Source organism: Canis lupus, chromosome 25 (genome assembly GCF_048164855.1).
Source record: "Canis lupus baileyi chromosome 25, mCanLup2.hap1, whole genome shotgun sequence".
Taxonomy (NCBI): domain Eukaryota; kingdom Metazoa; phylum Chordata; class Mammalia; order Carnivora; family Canidae; genus Canis; species Canis lupus.
Window position 1 is genome coordinate 34,074,138 of NC_132862.1, and position 22,456 is coordinate 34,096,593.

Here is a 22,456-nt window from a genome sequence, read left to right on the forward strand (position 1 = left end):
CCACATCGGGCTCCCTGCATGGAGCCTGCTTCTCCCTCTGCCTGTGTCTCTGCCTCTCTTTCTCTCTGTGTCTCTCATGAATAAATAAGTAAAATCTTAAAAAAAAATAAAATAAAATAAATTGCTTTGACATATTTTTTCTTTTATCCTCAGGACAAGATATGAGTTATCCATTTTATAGATGAGGAAACGAAGACTTAGACTAAATAATTTATCCAGATCAAAGCAAGTAAGAAGTGGTGCTAGACCTGGAGCTGAGATACCCTGATTCATTTTCAGGTGCGTATTTTCTTATGTACACATTATTATAAGTGCTCTTTTTTGTGGCGCTATAAACCAATGGTTTTTATTTATTTTTTAATTTTTATTTTATTTATTTATTTTTAAACCAGTGGTTTTTAAAACATTGCGGTGTTAGGACATCATGTACTCCTAAAAATTATCGAGGACCCCAAAGACATTACATTTTGCCACTTTCTCTACTAAGTTAATAGAAAACAATTAGATTTTCATAACTGCTTTTATATTTCAATCTGTTATGATTGTTTGGTTTGAATTATATGCAGAAAGCTCTCTATACAGAGATACATAGTTGACCAAGGGTGGACTATTTTAATAGCTTTTGTAATTGTGAATATTCTTTGTCACACCAGAACTCAACAAGCGGTAGATTCTTAAAAGGTAGTTGCAATGTTGAATCTGAAACTATACCAGTGAATTTTTATATTCGATAACATTGAAATTCTATTGGTCCATCTTGAACTTTGAATAGATCTTTGACCTGTATGTGATTTTGTAATATCATTCATCAGTCATTTGAAAAATAATGGTTTACAGAGTTATGCAGATCTTTCAAATGTTGACACATTTGATTACACAATATTTAACAAATTGCCTTTATTAATATGACCATTATTCTCATCAAAAAAGTTTTTGAGAGTTGGGAAGTGGTCAGGATTTTGCTCTTGGGGCAGCCTGGGTAGCTCAGTGGTTTAGTGCCGCCTTTGGCCCAGGGTGTGATGCTGGAGACCTGGGATCGAGTCCCATGTCGGGCTCCCTGCATGGAGCCTGCTTCTCCTTCTGCCTGTGTCTCTACCTCTCTGTCTCTCTGTTTCTCATGAATAAATAAATAAAATCTTAAAAAAAAAGATTTTGGTGTTGATTCAAGTTTTCCAAAATTATAAGTTTTTCTTAAAAGCTCAAGTTTTATCATTGGCAACAGATATTGTCAGTTTTTTCCTTGAAGTATCTCGCTCAACTTTTTTCATGTTAGAGAAAATGTCTGCCAGATACCTCAGTCTCAATAGCTATCTGTTGTCTGCCAGTTATTCTTTTAAGCAAAAATAGGATTCTGTGAAAAAAAATGTATAGTTTAGCTCACAACTCCCAACAATTGCATAAATGCTTTTCTTTAAGGCAGCCATTGTATTAAATATGCAGAAGTGTTTTTGTGTACTTCCCATTTCATCACACAGAATATTAAAAAGACCCAAGTTCTCAAGAGTGAGGTGCAATAAAATTAGTAACTCTTAATGTTTTATTAAGGACATTGTGAAGTGAAACTGGCTTTTTAAAAAAAGGAATGGCTTGTATAGTGAAGAATATAATTATTACTAGTACAGTTTTATATCTCTGCCTTGATTCATGCCAAAGGCCCAGCAGTTTTGCTTGCCTTTGCTTTTGTACCATCAGAGCAGATACCAGCATGGTTGTTTCAGGATAATTCATGAGACTCAAAAGTTATTTAATACTTTGAGTAATTCAACAGCATTCTTATTTCTTTCAACCATTCACATAAAAAAAGACCTTTGATTAGTTGGCATGGATACTGGAATAGTGAAAACAAAACAGTAAGTCCACCCACGTCTAAGGATTTGTCCGCTTATAAAGCATAAGTACAGTCTTTAAGGCGAGATATTAACTTGTAACTCATGTTTGCAACTAAATCTTTAATTTGATGAGACAATACATCATTTTTAAGTGGCACTGCTATGATTTCTTTTACTGATTTTTCATCTAGCAGACATTCAGTAGTGTTAACTGTACCAAGCTTCATTGGTTTTTCAGCTATTGAGTGCACTGTTCCAACCAGTGCATTGTGGTTATTTACCATGTATAATGCTTCTGTGGCTTTTTTATTTCTAATATGTGAAGTCTTTTGCTTTTATTTTTTTCTTTCTTTTTTTTAAAATATATTTATTTATTCATGAGAGATACAGAGAGGCAGAGACATAGGCAGAGGGAGAAGCAGGCTTGCTGTTGGGAGCCTAATGCAGGACTCAATCCCAGGACCCCGGGATCACGACCTGAGCCAAAGGCGTATGCTTAACCACTGAGCCATCCAGGTGTCCCAGTCTTTTCCTTTAAAGAGCTCATGTCTGGGGGCTGCCTGGATGGCTCAGTTGGTTAAGCACCAGCTTTCGGCTCAGGTCATGATCTTGGGGTCCTGGGAGCGAACCTTGCATCTGACTCCCTGCTCAGCGGGGAGTCTGCTTCTCCCTCTCCCACTCCCTCTGTGTGTGCTTGCTCATGCTCTCTCTCTAATAAATCTTAAAAAAAAAAAAAAAAGCTCATGTCCGTGTTTAAAACATTCAACCTTTTTTTTCTTTAAACACTAAATGAATTCACTGGATGATAATGAAGTTGCAGGGATTATAGCAGATACTACCAAAGATTGCTATTGCTAGGAGCATAGAAGTACTGATAATAGGGATCCCTGGGTGGCGCAGCGGTTTAGCGCCTGCCTTTGGCCCAGGACGCGATCCTGGAGACCCGGAATCGAATCCCATGTCGGGCTCCTGGTGCATGGAGCCTGCTTCTCCCTCTGCCTATGTCTCTGCCTCTCTCTCTCTCTCTCTGTGACTATCATAAATAAATAAAAATTAAAAAAAAAGAAGTACTGATAATACACTCAGGTAATTTTTGAAAACATCCGTATTTGTGCCTTAAATTTAATACCTTAGAGAATTCTAAAAACACAAGAATATATGAGCATATGTTTCACTAGTTGTCAGCATAACACATTATTATCACACGCTATGTATCCTCTGGATTTGCTATTGTACACTCATGGGAAATCCCCCAAAAGGGTCCATGGACCTTCCACGCGGGGTCTCTGGATCACACTTTTAAGATGCTGATGTAAACTAGCACCATGTCCTAACATTTTTAGAGAAGTCTGACATAGACATCTATGTAAATTCAGTAATGTTTCCATCTTACCTGATTAGCTTATCAGCAAGAAGGGAATATGCTAGTGTGTGGGATGAACCATGTGGGTGGAAGGTCATATAATATCAGAAAGTGGTTGGATAAAGGATAGAAGGGAGGAGTCAGTAAAAGCACTCTGCAACTTAACAAAAAATGAGCATTTGTTTTTTTTTTTAAACTAGAAAAGTACTGAGCCCATATATATGCACATACATAGATATCTGTTCATACTCATATCTGTACTCAAAATCGGGAGTACTAGTTCATTTTTTTCTTGAATGGCAACTGAGAAGAGATGGTTTCATAATTGAGAGGAGGACGAATGGCTCCTCATGGCTATTGTTTGTTCCTTCCAAGTAGGGAGGCTGTTGACCTTTTTTTCCTGAGGAAGCCTAGGGATAGAAGATGACAAATGAGGTTAGAAAGAAATTATGAAAGAATAGTGAGTGGTGTAGACTTTGGTCATTATAGGAACTGCTAATAGGCAGGACTGGGCTGTGGACAGTGTGGAGAGAGCACTGGAGGGCAGAGAGGATTGGGGGCACTCAACCAGCTTCTCTTGTGTGCTGGGTGCAAGGAGACTGCGGCCTGGGCAAGTACAGAGCTGGGTGCAGCAGGAATCATGGAGATGAACATAGATTTGAAAGATGTTCATCGGGGCAGCCCGGGTGGCTCAGTGGTTTAGCGCTGCCTTCAGTCCAGGGCCTGATCCTGGAGACCCGGGATCAAGTCCCAAGTCGGGCTCCCTGCATGGAGCCTGCTTCTTTCTCCCTCTGCCTGTGTCTCTGCCCGCCCCTCCCCCCCTCTGTCTTTCATGAATAAATAAAATCTTAAAAAAAAAGATGTCCATCAAAATATGGTTAAAATAACTATTTAAATACTTGATAGTCTGACTTTTAATGTCTTAGCAATGTTTAAATTTTATTATAACCCATATATTCCATTATAGTAGGAGAAAATAGCAGTACCATGAGTTTGGTGTAGTGCTGGTAAGCCTCTTTGGTTGTGAGCATTGATGTGTGAAAATATTGACTGGGCCAGGTTTGGGCCTGCAGATTCAAGAGTGAAATTTGAATACTTTATTTATTTTTTTTTTACTAATGGGATACAGAAGAGTTTAGTTCCAATAGATTTCATTTATCGGTTTGTTACTATATGTGGTACTTATTTCCACAAAGGATTTGAGATGGCAGAAGGAAGGATTAAAGTCAGTAACAAACAAACATGATTCCAAATCATGCTTTTTTCCCCCTAATGTCTTCTTTATTGATGAAATTTAATAGAGTCCTACAGGTGAGGTACTGTAAAGTAACTAAATTGGTCTCAACTAACTATCCAGGAGAAATATAATCCTGACACCTCTTAGATGCATGTAGTGTAAGCAGAATATGTTGTAATGGGAATGAGATTGGGCAGAAAGTCATCGCTTGCTAGAGAAAATGTTTTTTAAAAATTCAGAATTGCTGGGCACCTGGGTGGCTCAGTGGCTGAGCATCTGCCTTTGGCTCAAGGCGTGATCCTGGGGTCCTGGGATCAAGTCCCACATCCTTCTGCCTCTCTCTGTGTCTTTCTCTTGAATAAGTAAATAAAATCTTAAAAAAAATAAAATAAAAATTTAGAACTGCTTTCAGTTGTAGTTAACAGAAATCCACTAGCAGAGGTTTAAATGAGAAGCTGTTATTACACAGTTCCTGAAGTTCAGAGGTAGGTGGTCTGCTGGTGTAGCTGCTCAGCAGTATCCTTGAGGCCCTGGTTTCTCAGTCTTTGACTCTGCTATGCCTTCATGTTCACTTACTGCTGCCAGGTCACAAAATGGCTGCCTCAGCTCTAGGCATCACATTCCTTTACAACGTGAGGAGGCGGAAGGAGACCAAGCAAGCAATCCCTCCTCTTGCGCTTGCCTAACAGAACAGAATCTTTTCCAGAGCATCCATCCTGTTTTCTCCTAAGTCTCATGTGCTTGAACTATATTACAAGACTGCTGCCAGCCACAGGAAAGACCAGGGAAATGTTTATGGCTGAGGGGAATGGGATTACCATGGTTGGCGTATCATTTCCTCGCCTGTGGCACACTGTGAGCAGCCCAGGAGAAACTGGGATTCTGTTAGCAAGCTAGAGGGAAAGCCATGTCTGTTGGATGCAGAAAGGAAAGCCCAAAGAGTATTAAGTAATTTGCTAAAACAACTTCCTTCTAGTCTAGAGGCTGTTTTAAGTATTCCTCCTCAAATGAGACCATGCCCATTTTTTTTTTCTGATTTTAATAGAAGGTTATACAGACCTTCTAATACAGACCAAATAATCCCAATTAGTTGTAGACTAATTTAAAGACTGGTTTCAGTTTTCTCAAGTGTGAAATGAGAATATTGTATTAAGATCATCTCGGGCAGGCCAGGTGGTTCAGCGGTTTAGCGCCGCCTTCTGTCCAGGGCGTGATCCCGGAGACCCGGGATTGGGTCCCATGTTGGGCTCCCAGCATGGAATCTGCTTTTCCCTCTGCCTGTGTCTCTGCCTCTATCTCTCTCTGTGTCTCTATGAATAAATAAATAAAAATCTTTTTTAAAAAATCATCTCAGATATAATCTCCAGTTCTAAGATTCTTGTCTTCTCTCCTTTTTTTTTTCCTGTCTTGACCACTTCACATTTATTACCCCTTTTTAAAAATTTTAAATAAAAAAAGTGGACAAGATTAGAAGATAGGAAAATGTGTGGTGTTTCCCAGTCACCTTGCTAGCTGGGTAATATCTTTAATAAAGGTCTTGCTGGTATAGAAGATTAATTCTAAAATGAGGTTTTGACTTTTGGGCAGTTACTTATATTCTGCCCCCAATTTTCACTGAAAATGGAAAACTAAATTTTTATTTATTTACTTAGGATATTTATTTATTCACTTATTTGACGGAGAAAACGAATATAAGCAGGGGAGCAGCAGGCTGAGGCAGAGGGAGAAGTAGGTTCTCTGCTGAGCAGGGAGCCCGACATGGAGCTCAATCGTAGGACCTGGGATCATGACCTGAGCTGAAGGCAGATGCTTAACAGACTGAGCCACCCAGGTGCCCCCTAAATTTTTATTTTAATGCAGGAACATGTGTGTATATGTGTGTAGTGTATAATCAAAAACACCCTTGTACAGTGTTCAGAGAAGATGCAAGTTGTCCTACCAGGAGACATTTTAAACCCTATGGTTAAACACCTGATAGAACATCCCCTTTTACTCGTTGGGCATTTGTTCTTGTTTGTTAATACTTGTTGTCACGCATGTTTGCCTTAGATAAAATTAAAGGACAAGTAAAGGAAGGTAATTCCCTTCATGCAGAATGAGGCAGAACCTTTGAGGTTTCAAGTGCCCTTAAATGGGATTCTACTTGTGTTTCAGTGGGAGCAGTGATCTGCTTCCTCATATAAAATCCTGTCAAGATTATATGAATTTGGACATACAGTGAGTTGAAAATCGTATTCCCAACTCTAGCAAATTGCAGAGCAATTACTCTGCTTATAAAAGAGGCTGTTAAACTAAAAAGTTTTAATCTTCTATCCAACAAAAATCTAATAGAACAATCCCACCGCATTTTATTTGTGTTTTATCAGTATTGGGAGACCCTGGAGATTAACATTGTTAACTATGGCATTTAAGAGACCAGAAGGCACCTGCACTTTGGGCTATATTTTTAAGAATAAAATACATGTGTGTATACAAATTTAACAGCTGCTTTAAATGGCTTAGGGGCATCTAATTTCATTACCACAGAATATCCAAATATCAGGAACTTTTTCTTAAATGAAACCCTCTCAAGTATGTAATTAAAGGAATTGTTTTCATTTTTCCTTATGTGAGTGACTAAAAGCCTTGTTAATGTAAATATTCAGGAAGCTTGATTTTATTACCAACAATAAAAATCACATACAGCGGAAAATCCCTTCTTCTTTTGTCTCTAGCTGAAAGACAAACTCAAGCATTTTCTTTCCTGGCAGATGAATGAGCCATGTTGAGGGATCTTAGATGCTGTCAGTGGCTATCTCATTATAGAATGTAATTAATGATGTTAGTTTAAAGAGATACAGTATTTTTGGGGAGTGGGGGTAGGGGAATTTCCAAGTACAAATGTTAGGCAGTGTGGTATTCATTCACTTGCCAGGAAAAAGTAGTTTTATACAAGTTTTTACTAAAAGTTATTGTGAAATCATTGGAGATTTTTATTATGGAAATGACCCTTCATTCATTCATTAAAATAAGCACTTTGGCTTCTGAGTCTGGTAGGCTTTTTTTTCTGGACAAAAGATCCATTCTTTTTGCCAGTGGTCATCAATATGTCATTGTTATCAGCATGAACAAGTATTTACTGAGTGACTTGTAAGGGTGAGGTATTAGAAGGGATGCAAGGAAATATTGCACATACTTGGTCATCAAGGAGTTTACACTTGGCATCATCTCTTTATTTTCTACTCTTCATGAGTAGAAACAAATCACCATAAAAGAGTCCTTATTCTCCTCCCTGGTGGTTCTTCAGCTGGGGGTCCAGCACACCAGTCTCCCCTTTCCTAGACTGGGGGATAAAGTCACAATTAGCACTTCTCCCTTCTTGCTTTGAGAGCAGGGTGCTAGCTGGCTGCTTCTGTAGGGTAGTGGGGGAGAAGAAAGACAGGGTCCTGTGGCAGTTCTGGGCTCCTTTAGAATATGAAAGATTGGGAGGGACACAAGCAAGAAAAATAAGAGATCTATTGTCATTCTTTTTCTTTTTTCTTATTGTGGTAAAAACAACATAAAATTTGCCAACTTAACTAGTAGTGTTAAGTATGTTTGCATTGTTGTAAAACATATCTTTAGAACTTTTTCATCTTGCAGATCTGAAACTCTTTACTGATTAAACAGCAAAGCTCCGTTTCTCCCTGCCCCCAACCCCTAGTAACCATTCTGCATTCTGTTTCTAGGATTTTGACTATTTCAGATACCTCATGTAAGTGGAATCATAGTATTTGTATTTTTGTGACTTACTTTACTTAGCATAATGTCTTCAAGGTTCATCTATGTTGTGGCATTTGACAGGATTTCCTTCCTTTTGAAAGCTGATAAATATCATGTTATCATTTTACATGTAACCACACTTTGATTAGTCACCTGTCAATGGACATTTCAGTTGCCTTTAGTCATCATGAATAATGCTGCTATGAACATAGGTGGACCAAGATCTCTTAGAGACCCTGCTTTCAACTCTATTAGATATAATCCAGAAGTTGAATAGCTGTATCATTTGGTAGTTTTATTTTTCAGCTTTTTGTGGAGCTACCATGCTGTTTTGCATAATGGTTGCACTGTTTTATCCCCCTAACAGTGCACAAGGTTCTGAGCATCTTTTATAGACTTATTGGCTGTGTATATATCCTTTCTGGAGAAATATTTAGGTCCTTTGCCCATTTTTTGATTGGGTTCCATTTTGTTTTTATTTATTTATCAAAAAAAAAAACAAAACTTTTTTTTTCATGAGAGACAACAGAGAAGGAGGCAGAGACATGGGCAGAGGGAGAAGCAGGCCCTTGGAGGTAGCCTGGACTAGATCCCCAGACCCAGGATCACGCCCTGAGCTGAAGGCAGATGCTCAACTGTTGAGCCACCCAGGTGCCCCTGCCATTTTGTTCTTAAATATAGATTGGCAACTTAGAACTACTCACAGATCAGGTGTGATAACACAGGGATACAAAAATGGAATGAGTGGAATATTGCAGAGTTGCCTCACCCATCTCTAGTTGTTACCAGAACAGCTTGCTTAGTTGAGGGTTTTCTATTCCAAAGAACATTTGAGGCCTCAGATTCATCTCCTACTCTTCCTCTTCTTCCTCATTACCTATAAAACCATGGGGATAGACAAGATGATAACTGAGTGTTAAAATTCTTAGTTTTGAGAGTATTGCCTTTTACCAGCTGACCTCCAGTGGCTAAGATTTCCTTCAATTCTCAGTAATACTGGCCCGTTAGAGTGAGAAGTCTTTGTTGACGGCTAATAAGAAGCACTCCAGGGACATCTGGGTGGCTCAATGGTTGAGCGTCTGTCTGCCTTTGGCTCAGGTCATGATCCCAGCGTCCTGGGATCAAGTCCCGCATCAGGCTCCCTATGAGGAGCCTGCTGCTCCCTCTACCTATGTCTCTGCCTCTCTTTCTGTGTCTCTCATGCATAAATAAATAAAATACGTAAACAAAAAAAAATAGGAGCTCTCCACAAAAGCTTTATCAGATCTTTGGTTTTTTAACTTTTACAAATTTTACTCACTTTGCTTTTCATACTGTAGTATGGCCCTCAAATCCTGAGCCTAAAGATTAGTTCTTTAATTACTACTCTGTACAGGTCCTTCAGTGGGTATGTTGTACTTTGCCCTGGAGGTACACGGCAGTTGTTTTTTAAAAACCGACTCACATGAGGAAATAGAAGCTAAAGTTCATTGGACAGTGTATTGTTTTAAACTCATAGAGCAAACAGAACAACCAGTCCAAATTCAATACATTTTTATTTCTGTAAAACTAGCTATATTTTTTGGTTAAGTGCTAGCTTTAAAGAAGTATTACCCAACAGATTTGTTTATTCTTTGTGGCTTTCATACTGATACTGTGGTAGTAATTAAAAAGGAGTAATGTGATTGTGGTAGTTGAGGTTGAAGGGTACTGTGGACTATGCTATAATATGCTTAGAATTACTTTTCGATTTTAACTACTTGACCTTTTTTAAAAAAAATATTTTATTTATTTAAAAGAGAGAGAGCACGAGCACTGGGAGGGGAAGGAGGAAGGGCAGAGGGAGAAGGATCATGAACTGAGCTGAAGGCAGATGCTTTATGGAGCCACCCAGGTGCCCCTTCCAAGTACTTGATATTTTTAATTTTTTGTATCTTATGGATACTGTTTGTCAGATGACCAGTCTTCAGGGAGCTCATCTTAGTTGTATGGAGTTATATGTTATCACTATCTGGTGCTATGACTTTAAAATGCTCTAATACTAACAGCACTCTACAAGGTAATAAAAAACAAGTAAAATCCAGTAAACCAAATATGAATGAGTGAGGAATGTGCATGGTGACCCAGAAAGAGGGAGGAGTTGGTAGATCTTGCAATAGAACTCAAGATATCCAGTCCAGTATTGCCTTTGTGCTTTGCTGTCTGTGCCATCTGCATTGCTTTCTGGTATGTTGTCAGATCTTGATGGAACATTACCAGTTTCTTCTTTGGCCAAAATATTGAATAGAACTGAGTATGTGAACAGGGGAGATCATGCAGAAGACTAAGGTAACCTCAGAGAGCTACAGTGTGGGAAGCTGCCAGAATGTTCAGAGCCACCGTAAGTCATTCTTAACCTAGATTATACAGAACTCAAGAATTGAAATGCATTTGATAACATGACAATTTCATTGCAAAAGATTATGTAGGCCCTGTGGGGCTTCTCATCACCACCTCTCTGGTTATGGTGGTCATTTAGTTGTAAAAAAACAAATAACCCATAGAGAACAGGTAAAGTGAAAAGATAAAAGTAACTTGTGGTTGGTAATTAGTAGGTCAGAATTCATTAATGTCATCATTATTAAGAGTGTGTTAAGATTTCCCTTCCAAATGATAGCATTTCATATATTTATAATATATACAACTATTAGATGTTTTCGTTATCTATTTATGTTGCATGGGAAATACAACATTTTTATACTGTAATTTCATTTCTGGTTTCTAAAAGTATACAATGTTACTCTTATTAACAACATTAATATCATCTGTAACAGAATTTCTTTTCCCTTTTGGATGCTTCAGAATCCACATTTTAAACATTAAAGTGGTATGGCTCCAAGACTATGATTTGGTTGTAATTTCTCTGATTGTTTTGTACTTGGTGGGGAAAGACTTGCCAGGAAATGTGATGGAAGCGATCCTACAATTTTGGTTAGATAGTAGCTTTCAGAATAGCATTATCCATTTATGTTTTTATCAGAGTAACTTAAAATTCGATCATGATTTGTGTGATAATAAGCTTTTTCTTTTTTTTTTTAAAGATCTATTTTTATTTATTTATGATACACACACACAGAGAGAGAGAGAGAGAGAGAGAGAGAGGCAGAGACACAGGCAGAGGGAGAAGCAGGCTCCATGCCGGGAGCCCGATGCGGAACTCGATCCCAGGACTCCAGGATCACGCCCTGGGCCAAAGGCAGGCGCGAAACCGCTGAGCCACCCAGGGATCCCCTAATAAGCTTTTTCTAATTAAATAGTGAATATATATATATGTAAACATTTTATTTTTTATTTTTTTTTATTTTTATTTATTTATTTTTTTTAAAAAGACGTATTTATTCATTCAGAGAGAGCGAGAGAGAGGCAGAGACACACAGGCAGAGGGAGAAGCAGGCTCCATGCAGCGGGAGCCTGACGTGGGATTTGATCCCGGGTCTCCAGGATCGCGCCCTGGGCCAAAGGCAGGCGCCAAACCGCTGCGCCACCCAGGGATCCCTAAACATTTTAATAGTATTCAAATATCAAATTTAGGGATGCCTGGGTGGCTCAGTGGTTGAACATCTGCCTTTGGCTTAGTTCGTGATTCTGGGCTCTGCATCAGGCTCCCCATAGGGAGCCTGCTTCTCCCTTTGCCTATGTTTCTGCCTCTCTGTGTGTCTCGTGAATACATAAATAAAATCTTAAAAAAAAAAAAGACAAAAATTTACCACATTACTGTAAAAACAGAAAAATCATGTGACTATCACAATAGACTCATGAAGCATTTGTTAAAATCTATTATCTGTTCATGATGCAAAGCTCTTACCAAATAAAAATAGGGACTCCTAAATATACCAAATTCTGGTAAGGATGAAGAGCAAAGGGAATTTTCATGTGTCGCTGGTGGGAGTGCAAAATGGCATAACTGCTTTAGAAAACAGTTTGGCAGTGTCTTAGAAAGGTAAGTGTACACTTCTCATATAACTCATCAGCCCTACTCCTAGATGTTTACTTAAAAAAGAAAACTTGGGCAGCCCCGGTGGCACAGCGGATTAGTGCCGCCTGCAGCCCAGGGTGTGATCCTGGAGACCCAGGATTGAGTCCCGCGTCAGGCTCCCTGCATGGAGCCTGCTTCTCCCTCTGTCTTTCTGCCTCTCTCTCTCTCATGAATAAATAAATAAAATCTTAAAAAAAAAACAAAACTTACGTTCCCACAAAAACCTGTATTCAAATGGTCATGCAACTTTGTGAGTAATCACCCATAACGAGAAAGAACCCAAATGTCCTGCAACGGGAAATGAATATACAAAGTGTGGTATATCCCTACAAACTATCGATGTATGTCACAAAATAGATGAATCTTAAAGACGACATACTGTGTGAAAGAAGCCACTCTCAAGTTATGCACTGTGTTCAATTTAAGTCATATCCTAGAAAGACAGAACTGTAGGTATGGAGAACCAGGTGAGTGATTGCCAGGGATTGGAGGCGGTGATAGGTGTTTGCCAAGGAGTGACATGAGGGAATTTTTTGAACTTTTCTGTATCTTGGTTGTAGTGATGGTTACATTTGGTCAAGGCTCCCAGGACTGTACAATAGAAAATAGGAATTTTACTTTCTGTAAATTAAGAATAAAACTTTTTAAAAAGTAAGTTCATGGGGTGTCTGGGTGGCTCAGTCAATTAAGCATCTGTCTTCGGCTCAGGCCATGATCCCGGGTTCCTGGGATTGAGCCCCTCGTCAGGGAGCCTGCTTCTCTTTCTCCTTGCCCCTTGCTCATGCTCTTTCTCTCTCTCTTTCTCTCAAATAAATGAAATCTTAAAAAAAAATAAATTCAGTAATGTTCCTGGATACCAGGTCAGTATACAAAATGTGCATTTATGTATAACAGTAATAACCAGAAAGTGAAGTTTTGAGAAAGATGATATTTATAATATCATCAAGAAATTCAAATACCTAGGACTAAATAAATCTAATGGAAGATGTCTATAAAATCATTACACAAGCTGATTCTATATGGAAACACAAACAGCAAGAATAGCCAAGACAATAATATCAAAGAGAAGCAAAACTGTGGGATTTACACTATTGGATATGCAGTGTGGAATTAACAGATCAGTGGAATAGAGACTAGAAACAGACCCGTAAAAATATATATGTGTGTGTATGGAATAAATATATGTAAATATGTACATATATGTGTACATATATACATACATACACTTAATTTATAATTAATGTGTCATGTATAGCAATGTGGAAAGAACAATCTTTTGAGTAAATTTTCTGGGTCAATTGCATATCCTATCTATATCAGAAAAAAACAATTTTGACCCCTACTTCACATCATACATAAAAATAAATTTAGGTTAATTGTAGATCTAAATGTGAAGGTTTCCAGAGGTACTCAACATATTAGTCTTCAAAGAATGCTAAATAAAATCACGGTGAATTACCAATACATGCTGACCTGGATATCTAAAATTTAAGAGCAAATAAACATAACAGCAAAAAAAAAAAAACCCCAAAATATCAAATAGCAACAAAGATTTAAGAGCAACTAATACTCTCAAACATTGATGGTAGAATTGTAAATTGGTATAGCTACTCTGGAAATTTGATAGTATTATATTAAAGCTCTTCATCGCACCTCTGATCCAGTAAATCCACTCTTTAAGTGTATACATAGCAGAAATGTGTGGTTTTGTTCACCGAGAGTCATGTACAAGACTGTTCATAGTACAGTTCGTAACAACTCCAGATTGGAAACAACCTAGATGGCCTATCAGGAAAAGAATGGGTAGATACACTGTCGTATATTCAGCGAAATACTATATAGCAGTGAACAGGAAAATTGCAATTAAACATGGGCTCATATATAGTGTTGAACATGAGTTTAGACAAAATGAATCTGTGGTGTCAGAATTCAGGATACTGGTGACTTTAGGGAGGGAGATTAATTGATAGAACAGTATATGAGGTATTCATATTTGTATGCTTTTTGGTATACATGTTGCATTTGAATTCTAAAAAGTTCATTAAGAGATATTTTGAGTGAACTAGGAGAGAATGGCATCCAGATTGTATTAGTTTCTTTTTTTTTTACTAGGAAAGTTTGTATTATCAGTGTTGTAGGAGAGAAAATTATTTCTGTCTACAAATAAATAACTAGCTTCATGAATACATATATAGAACAGTTTTAAATTCTTTGCTAATTAAATCACATGTCTGAGCTGCTTAGGTTTTAATTGCTTTTGTTGCTAGGGAGAAACTCATTCTTCCTATATCCCTGTTGCTTTGTTGTTTTTTTACTTCACAAAATAATATGTTTTTGAAATAAGTCACAGAGATGACTTAGTAAAGCATAGTGAATAATCAGTATTTTAATAACATATGGTAAAAGATGGTGGCTATGCTTATTGTGGTGACCACTGAGTAATATACAAAATTCTCAAATCATTATGTTGTACACCTGAAACTAATATAACATTGTATGTCATCTATACTTCATTAAAAAAAGAATATATTTGTAGAAATCGTTCTACATCAGTACATATAGACATCTTTCTTTTTAGACAGTCATAGAGAATAATACTACACTGATATATTCAACCCATTTATTGTTCACTGACATTGAGGTTATTTCTGACTTTTTACAATTATAAACATGTTTTTCAGTGAACAGTATTTTACATATAATTGGGCAAATATTTATATGGGACAAATTATTGGAAGTAGAATAAGTAGAATTTTTGTATCTTAGAGTATGTATATTTTATTTTTTGTATATTGTCAACTTTTTGTTTGGAAATAATTTTAAATGTACAGAAAAGATCAACACTTATTGTTAATAGTTTGCTCCCTTTATCATCTGCTCTCTCTTCACATATATACATGATATATTTTTCCACTTGAGAGTAAGTTGGATGCACCATGGCCTTTTATCCTCAGCCATTTTAGTGGGTCTCCAAAGAACAAGGGTGGTCTCCTACCAACAGTGCTGTCAACTCCAGTGAACCTAACATTGATTTAATACCCCTATCCATTCGATTTTTGTTTGCCAGTCTTGTCAATTAATCCAATAAGATTCTTTGTAGCATTTTTTCCTTCTAGTACAGGATCTAGTTGAAGATCAGATACCGCATTTATTCATGTATCTTTTTAATTTCCTTTTATTTGATATAGTTCCTTGGCCTTTTTTTTTTTTTTTTAAGATTTTATTAATTTATTTGACAGCACAAGCAGGGGGAGCTGGAGTCAGACGGAGGAGAAGCAAACTCCCTGCTGAGCAGGGAGCCCAACATGGGGCTCAATCTCAGGACCCTAAGATCATGACCTGAGTCAAAGGCAGATGCTTAACTGACTGAGCCACCCAGGTGCCCCTGTCGTTTTTTTGTTTTGTTTTTATTTTTTTAACAATGTTATATATGTTATATATATATATATATATATATTTTAAAGATTTTATTTATTTATTCATGAGAGACAGAGAGAGGCAGAGACATAGGCAGAGGGAGAAGCAGGCTCCATGCAGGGAGCCCGACGTAGGACTCGATCCTGGGTCTCCAGGATCCCGCGCTGGGCTGAAGGCGGCGCTCAACGGCTAAGCCACCCAGGCTGCCCTTTGTTTTGTTTTTAAATAACAACTTTATTGGGATATCATTCACATACCATACAATTTACCCTTTAAAAAAAATTGAGATCTAATTCATGACAATAAAATTTACCTTTTAAAGTAAAAAAAAAAAAATCAGTGTTTTTTTAAAAAAATATTTATTTATTCATGAGAGACACACAAAGAGAGAGGCAGAGACATAGGCAAAGGGAGAAGCAGGCTCCATGCAGGGAGCCTGATGCGAGACTCGATCCCAGGACCCCAGGATCACGCCCCGAGCTGAAGGCAGATGCTCACCACTGAGCCACTCAAGAGTCCCCCAAATCAGTGTTTTTATGTATACCCACAGAACTAGGTAAGCATCACAACTATCTAACTCCAGAACATTTTTATCACTCCCAAAACACTGTACACGTTAACAGTCATTCCCCATCACCTACATCCCCCCCACCCTGGGCAGCCTCTGACAACTATTGACTTGTTTCTGTAAATTTGCTTGTTCTGGGCATTTCATGTATACATATTTATATAATATGTAGCCTTTTGTGTCTGGCTTCATTCACTTAGGATAATATTTTAAAAATTATTCAAATCATAGCAGGGGTGAATCAATATTCGTTTGTTTTTATGGCTGAATGATATTCCATTGTGTGGATATATACCACGTTTTACATATCCATCAATCCCATAGCCATTCATCATATAAATGTTGCTATGAACATTGTGTAAAAGTTTTTGTGCATGTTCTCAATACTCTGTTATCTAAATTCTGATATAGGCTTCATATGTCATTATAGCAGTCAGCAGGATTTTCTTGATCATTGTTTCATTTAGGGTTTCTAATGCGTCATGAGTAATCAGAGACATAATTGTTAGGAAGACATAGACCAGGCAGTTTTGTCATTCTGAAGTGGTCTGTTCACTAAAAAGTTTGAGGACCATAAAGTCTAGGCAGCTAACTTCTATCTCCAACTATTCTAGGTTGTCCAACTCCTGAGCATTTACATCTTTGGCCTCCCTCACTGGACTTTCCAATAAAACAGACTGATTTTACTAAGACTTCCTCTTTTATTTTTCCTGCTTACGCTTTGTAGAGATGCTGATGGGCAGAAATGTCAGTGTACTCCTCAGTCAGATAACTGTCAGGGTCATAAGACCATCCTTCCCTCTTTACACTTCTCTTTATATTTATGTTGCGGGAGGTGGTGTTTGTCCCTGGAATCTGAAGGAAGGGGAGCTGTCATCCATCTCCCCGCTTTCCCTCTTCTAAGTCAGTGCTGCAAACTGCCTCCTGCAGATGAATCTGAGGCAGGAAGCAGCCAGCCTTGGGGTCCAGCTGAAAAGAAGTTGCCTCCAGAGTTTGTAAAAGAGTTTGCTGGCTAGTAATGTCCCCACTCCCTCCAAATTTTTCTTGGCCAGGAGTTTTTTGTGATTACAAAGAGATTGTATAGCACCCTAAGGAGTTAGGGTAGCAGAGCATCCAGAGTAAATACAGGTTGGTGAGATTTATCATCTCCTTGTTGACTCTCAGATATCACCACTAGAAATTCTTTCTCTTCTCACTCTTGGAGCACTCCTATATAGAGCCTTACAGGTATCTGTGAATAAATTTTATTTCTGTGGTATTGTCTTAAATTCTGTCATCTAAAGATGCCTGGACTAAAAGATTTACACAAAACAGATGTTCAGAAACTGTTATATAAGTGAACGAGCCACAAGTTAGACCCAGTACTCAAGGGGAAGAGTCGAATGAGCGCATTCTAGTCGTGTTTCTTCTATTGTATGTTAATAAAGGTATATCATGAATAAAAACTTCTGACTCTGGCTGAATGCTAATTTCCTTTTTTTTTTTTAAAGTAACTACTGGCACAACCTTGAGAAGGTTGGGGGTGTCCTTTATTTAATGTAATATAGATTGTTTGGCTGGAGGCCCAAATCTTGGTTTCCGTCATCAACTTTATTAAATGAAGTTGTACAGGATTGGATCAGAGGGAGGGATTACAAAAGATTGTATGCTCTGTGATTTGCCCTTAGTAATGGGAAATTCCTGGGTGGAAATATTTATTTAACTTGAATTCATTCACAGGTGAACACTGAACTCTGTTTTATCTCCTCTCAACCTTTAAAAATCTTTTCTTGATACCTCTAAAAAACAGTGAAGAAAGATTGGAAACTAGATTGCTTCAACCATAAACTATTTTATGAAGCTAGAACAGGGTTCTGTGCCCCAGCATATCCTTGCGGACTTTTGTTGGGTCTCATAAGTGAATTGTGGTCTTTCGTTATTTCTGGAATTAGAGAAATTGTGACATTGAGAACTTGGTCTGTTACCTGATGATATGTTCAGGACCCCAGACTTCGAGCAGATATATAACATATACACTTCAGAATGTAGGTGAGGTGGATTTTAGTATTATGTGTGTCGCCCAGTTTCTCCTTTTCTCCTGCTTAAATTCTGCCTTCCAGATGGTCTTCTGCGACCCTTCCTTGGGAGGCAGTAAAAAAAAAAAAAAAAAAATCCCCATCTATCTACTTGTGTAAGAAATACTGATGCCTGGGTTCCATTCTCCAGAGATTCTGATTTATTGATCCTGAGGTACATCAGGATATTTAAGAGGTGATTTTCATGTGCAGCCAAGGTTCAGAGCTACTGTGTTAGCCAGCATGCTCCTCCATTAATTCTGTATTGAGTTATTCCCTTTTTAGCAAGTGTTATGATTTATAAAGTACTAGTCTACATATTTACTGTGTTCCCATTTGAGCCAGTGAAGCAGACAAGCTTCTGCTTTCAGGATTCCTTGTTCTTCATGAATGTTGTGTGTGGGTTTATTATCTTATTTTGTTCTCTTCTTACATGTGTATTTCTTCTCTCTTTTTAAAAAAGATTTTATTTTTAAATAATCTCTATACCCAGTGTGGGGTTCGAACCCACAGCCTTGAGATCAAGAGTTGCAAGTGCCCCTCACATGGCTATTTCTCTGCAGCTTCATGGCAGGCTGGCATATTGGTGAGGCCGTGTCTCCTCACAGCCACACTAATCAGGTGTTTTAAAAGAGTGTATTTTTTTCTCATCCTTTGAAATCTGTTGCTTTCTATGCCTTTCCAGAGCCTATTAACATTTGTCAAATGTTTGGTAAGACCTTTATAGGGTTGTGGAAAACACTACTCTATGGGAGCTCTAGTTTCTGTTCACTGCTAAGGAATTGTGTGACTGGGCAAGGCCTTACCATTTTATAAAAGGGATATTATTAATCCATCAGAATGCATGTACTAGGAATGGAATGGAATGCTTGCTTCAGCTATGAGATTTGGATTCTCTCAAGCTGACATCTCATTCTTCCCATTATTGGCAATTCCTATTGCCATTTTACGTTCAAATGCAACTTTTGTACCTTTTGTCCTTCAGGTAAGAGAGAGACTAAGAATCGGTAGGTTTTGACAACTGATTGAATGTGAACATTGAGAGAACAAAATGTGTTTTTAGGACCATTTTTTTCAAACTTGCCTGATCCAGAGAACCTCCTGGGACATTTATTAAATGTCACAGTCTCCAGTTAGGACCTCAAGTATCAGTCTCCAGGGACAGGGCCTGGGTGATCATTTTTGTATTTTAAGTAAAGTTTCTGAAGTGATCCTGTAGTTAGACAAAACTGAGAAGTTGCTCTACAGAAAATTGAATATAGTAGGTGGTCAATAAATGAACATGTGTCTTTTCCACTAACCCATTTAATTTTTCTTTTTAAAGCTTTTATTTGAGAGAGAGAGAGAGAGAGAACCCAAGCAGGGGAGGAGGGGTGGAGGGAGAGGGAGACCCACTGACCAGTGAGCCTGACATGGAGGCTCCATCCCAGGGCTCTGGGACCAGGACTCCAGATGAAGGCAGATGCTTAACTGACTGAGCCACCCAGGCACTCCCCACCCCCCATTTAATTTTTCTTTCTGGGCTTTTACATTTTAGCTTTAGTCCACAACCCCAGAATTCAGAAGAGCAAACACTATTTGAAAGAGAAAAAACTGAACACTTAATGCATTTTGTTTAGAGGGCCTTTTAGTTTCTGATACTTGGTGTTCTGTGTTGCTTAACTATATTGATAGCAAATGGTGATAGGTTTCTTTTGCACCTATTTGAGAATTTGTGCAGTGAGATGAAATAGTGTAGCCTTGTAAGCATATTATTGTTGGAGACTATGCCATGGACTACATTTTATATGAGAGAGTGAAGCTAGATATTTTGGTATTTAAGTCATTGAACTCTTAATAGACAATATTGTGGGCTGCTTTATACTAAATTTCACTTGTGGCAAACTTATTTGTAATGATTGTGCTTTCAATTTTAATTTTGAATATGTGGTCTTTGGTACTGCAGGTTACTTTTGGAAAAAGGACATTGCCCTGTACTAAACTGTATAATGCTTTGTATAGAATACATATGAATGCTTCACACCTTGAAGCAGTGTTGTCATAGAGTTATGTAATTAAATTTTTAAAAAATCTCTAATTTTTTTTCACACCACTGAGTCACTGTTGTGCATGAATCTCATGATTCTGTATTAAAACTTGTTTTGATTAATGACTCATACAAAATAATTTTTGCTTTTTTCCTCTGAATAGCACAAGCATGACATAAATTATGACTAATTACAATATATATGCTTTAGACTTTTTTGTTGTAGAAGATATATATTTTATACATGCATATATTTATGTGTATATACATGTGTACATATGTGTGTATAAAGTGGAAATGTTAGAAATTACTGAAAAACATATGGGAAGAAGTAACTTATAATGCCAACATTCAGTATCTGCCTCTGTTTGCTTTCTCATTCTGCTTTACTTATTTTGGCTTTTTCTTTTTTTTAGATGTCTTTACTATTCATGAGAGAGAGAGAGAGGCAGACACATAGGCAGAGGAAGAAGCAGGCTCCCTGTGGGGAGCCAATGTGGGACTCATCGGCAAGTGAGTCCCAGGCAGGACCCCGGGATCATGACCTGAGCCAAAGGCAGATGCTCAACCACCGAGCCACCCAGGCGCCCCTTATTTTGGATTCTTAATATGACTAATTCTTCTGGTTTATGAATAGTGACCGACCTAACCAGTAAAACTTGAACCTATACATACTGTTACTTTGCTTGATGTGGGTTCATATGAGGCAGGGACAGAATAGGGTATTGAGATATTTCTGGATGTTTTTAATTGTAGAATAACTTAGTAATGTAGTCTAAATAGCCATTTTCATGGACACCTTCAGTCAGGAAGTCAATTATTTAATAAGGGTATATTTTGTGCCAGCCATACTGCCTTGGACTCTGACTGTCACCAGTTCCTTGGCTCTTTGCTTCCCTGAGAAATTTTAAAGTCACCGTTCTAGGCCAGGCCCATACTTAGACAACTTAAAACTGTATAGGTTATAACTGCTCAGTCCCTTTGCTTCCATTTTACCTTTTTTTTTTTTTTTAAGATTTTTTATTTACTAATTCATGAGAGACAGAGAGAGGCAGAGACACAGGCAGAGGGAGAAACAGGTTCTCTGTGGGGAGCCCAATGCAGGACTCGATCCCAGGACCCCAGGATTACGACCTGAGCCAAAGGCAGGCACTCAACCACTGAGCCACCCAGTCATCCCGCTTACATTTTCTCCTTATTTCAATCCATGGAAAGTTACCAGTGAAATTCCTCCAGCGGTGTTCTCATGTTCTGTTCATAAAGCCCACAGTGGCTTAGGTGACTTTAGACTTGCAGGATGCCACACAGCTGGCTCCTTCCACTTCATCAACTAGGTTTGTTACTTGCTGTTACAATCCATGCTCTAGATGGGAAAATGTGCACAGGATTTATCCCTCTGCTTTTGCTCATGTATTTTCTTTACCTGGAATTTTCTTTCTCTTTTCTGCCTGGCAGTTCATGCCCCTGTTTTCCTTCAAAATCTCAAGACACCTTCTTCTTTGACTTGCTGTACACCTGCTGCTAACATGTTGTCCTTTTATATTTGTGCGAATGTCAGTTTTCTTTTTCTTTTTAAGATTTTATTTATTCATGAGAGACACAGAGAGAGAGAGGAAGAGGGAGAAGCAGGTTCCCCTTAGGGAGCCCGATGTGGGACTCGATCCATGAACTCCAGGATCATGCCCTGAGCCAAAAGCAGGGCGCAACCGCTGAGCCATCCAGGTGTCCCCATTTTTCAACGGATTAATATCAGGGCCTTCCGTCCATTCTGTTTTCTCCCCCCACGTCATCCCATACTGTTTTGGAAACTTAAATTAATTCAACTTAAGCCAATATAGGCACAGGTATTTTTCAGAGCAGGGAAGTTAAGGGTCCATAGGAAGGTGTGCTGCATATGGCATGCCTTAGCCAGGCTGATGTCACTCCAGAATGCAGTACATCCAAAAGGTGACAGAATAACTTAACTTCTTTAAAAAAACAACCAGATAGCAAATAGGAGCACCATCCTCTTACACTTCCATTTTTGAGCAAGTGTTTTCAGGAAAAAAAATTTTTTTTTGACTCCTGGGTATTTATTTTATCCTGTGGATTATATTAGTATTTATTTTGCTATTCAAATTGGGAAATCCTTTTTAAAATATGAACCAGTAGAACTGGGAGCTAAGATAAGGGGCCTGTAGTTAAGTTTTCTGCTCTGCCTTTTCTTCTCTTTGAAGGTCCTTGGGAT

The 22,456-nt window shown here is 38.1% G+C and overlaps 1 protein-coding gene across 1 annotated transcript in view; it reads left to right on the top strand.

Annotated features, from left to right (window-relative positions):
* Positions 1 to 22,456, top strand: part of DUSP16 (dual specificity phosphatase 16) — an 82,432-nt gene that overhangs the window by 7,827 nt on the left and 52,149 nt on the right. Inside the window, exon 2 of the mRNA XM_072798984.1 lies at positions 154 to 279. The gene's annotated coding sequence lies outside the window, so the exon portion shown is untranslated. The remainder of the gene's footprint in view (positions 1 to 153; positions 280 to 22,456) is intronic.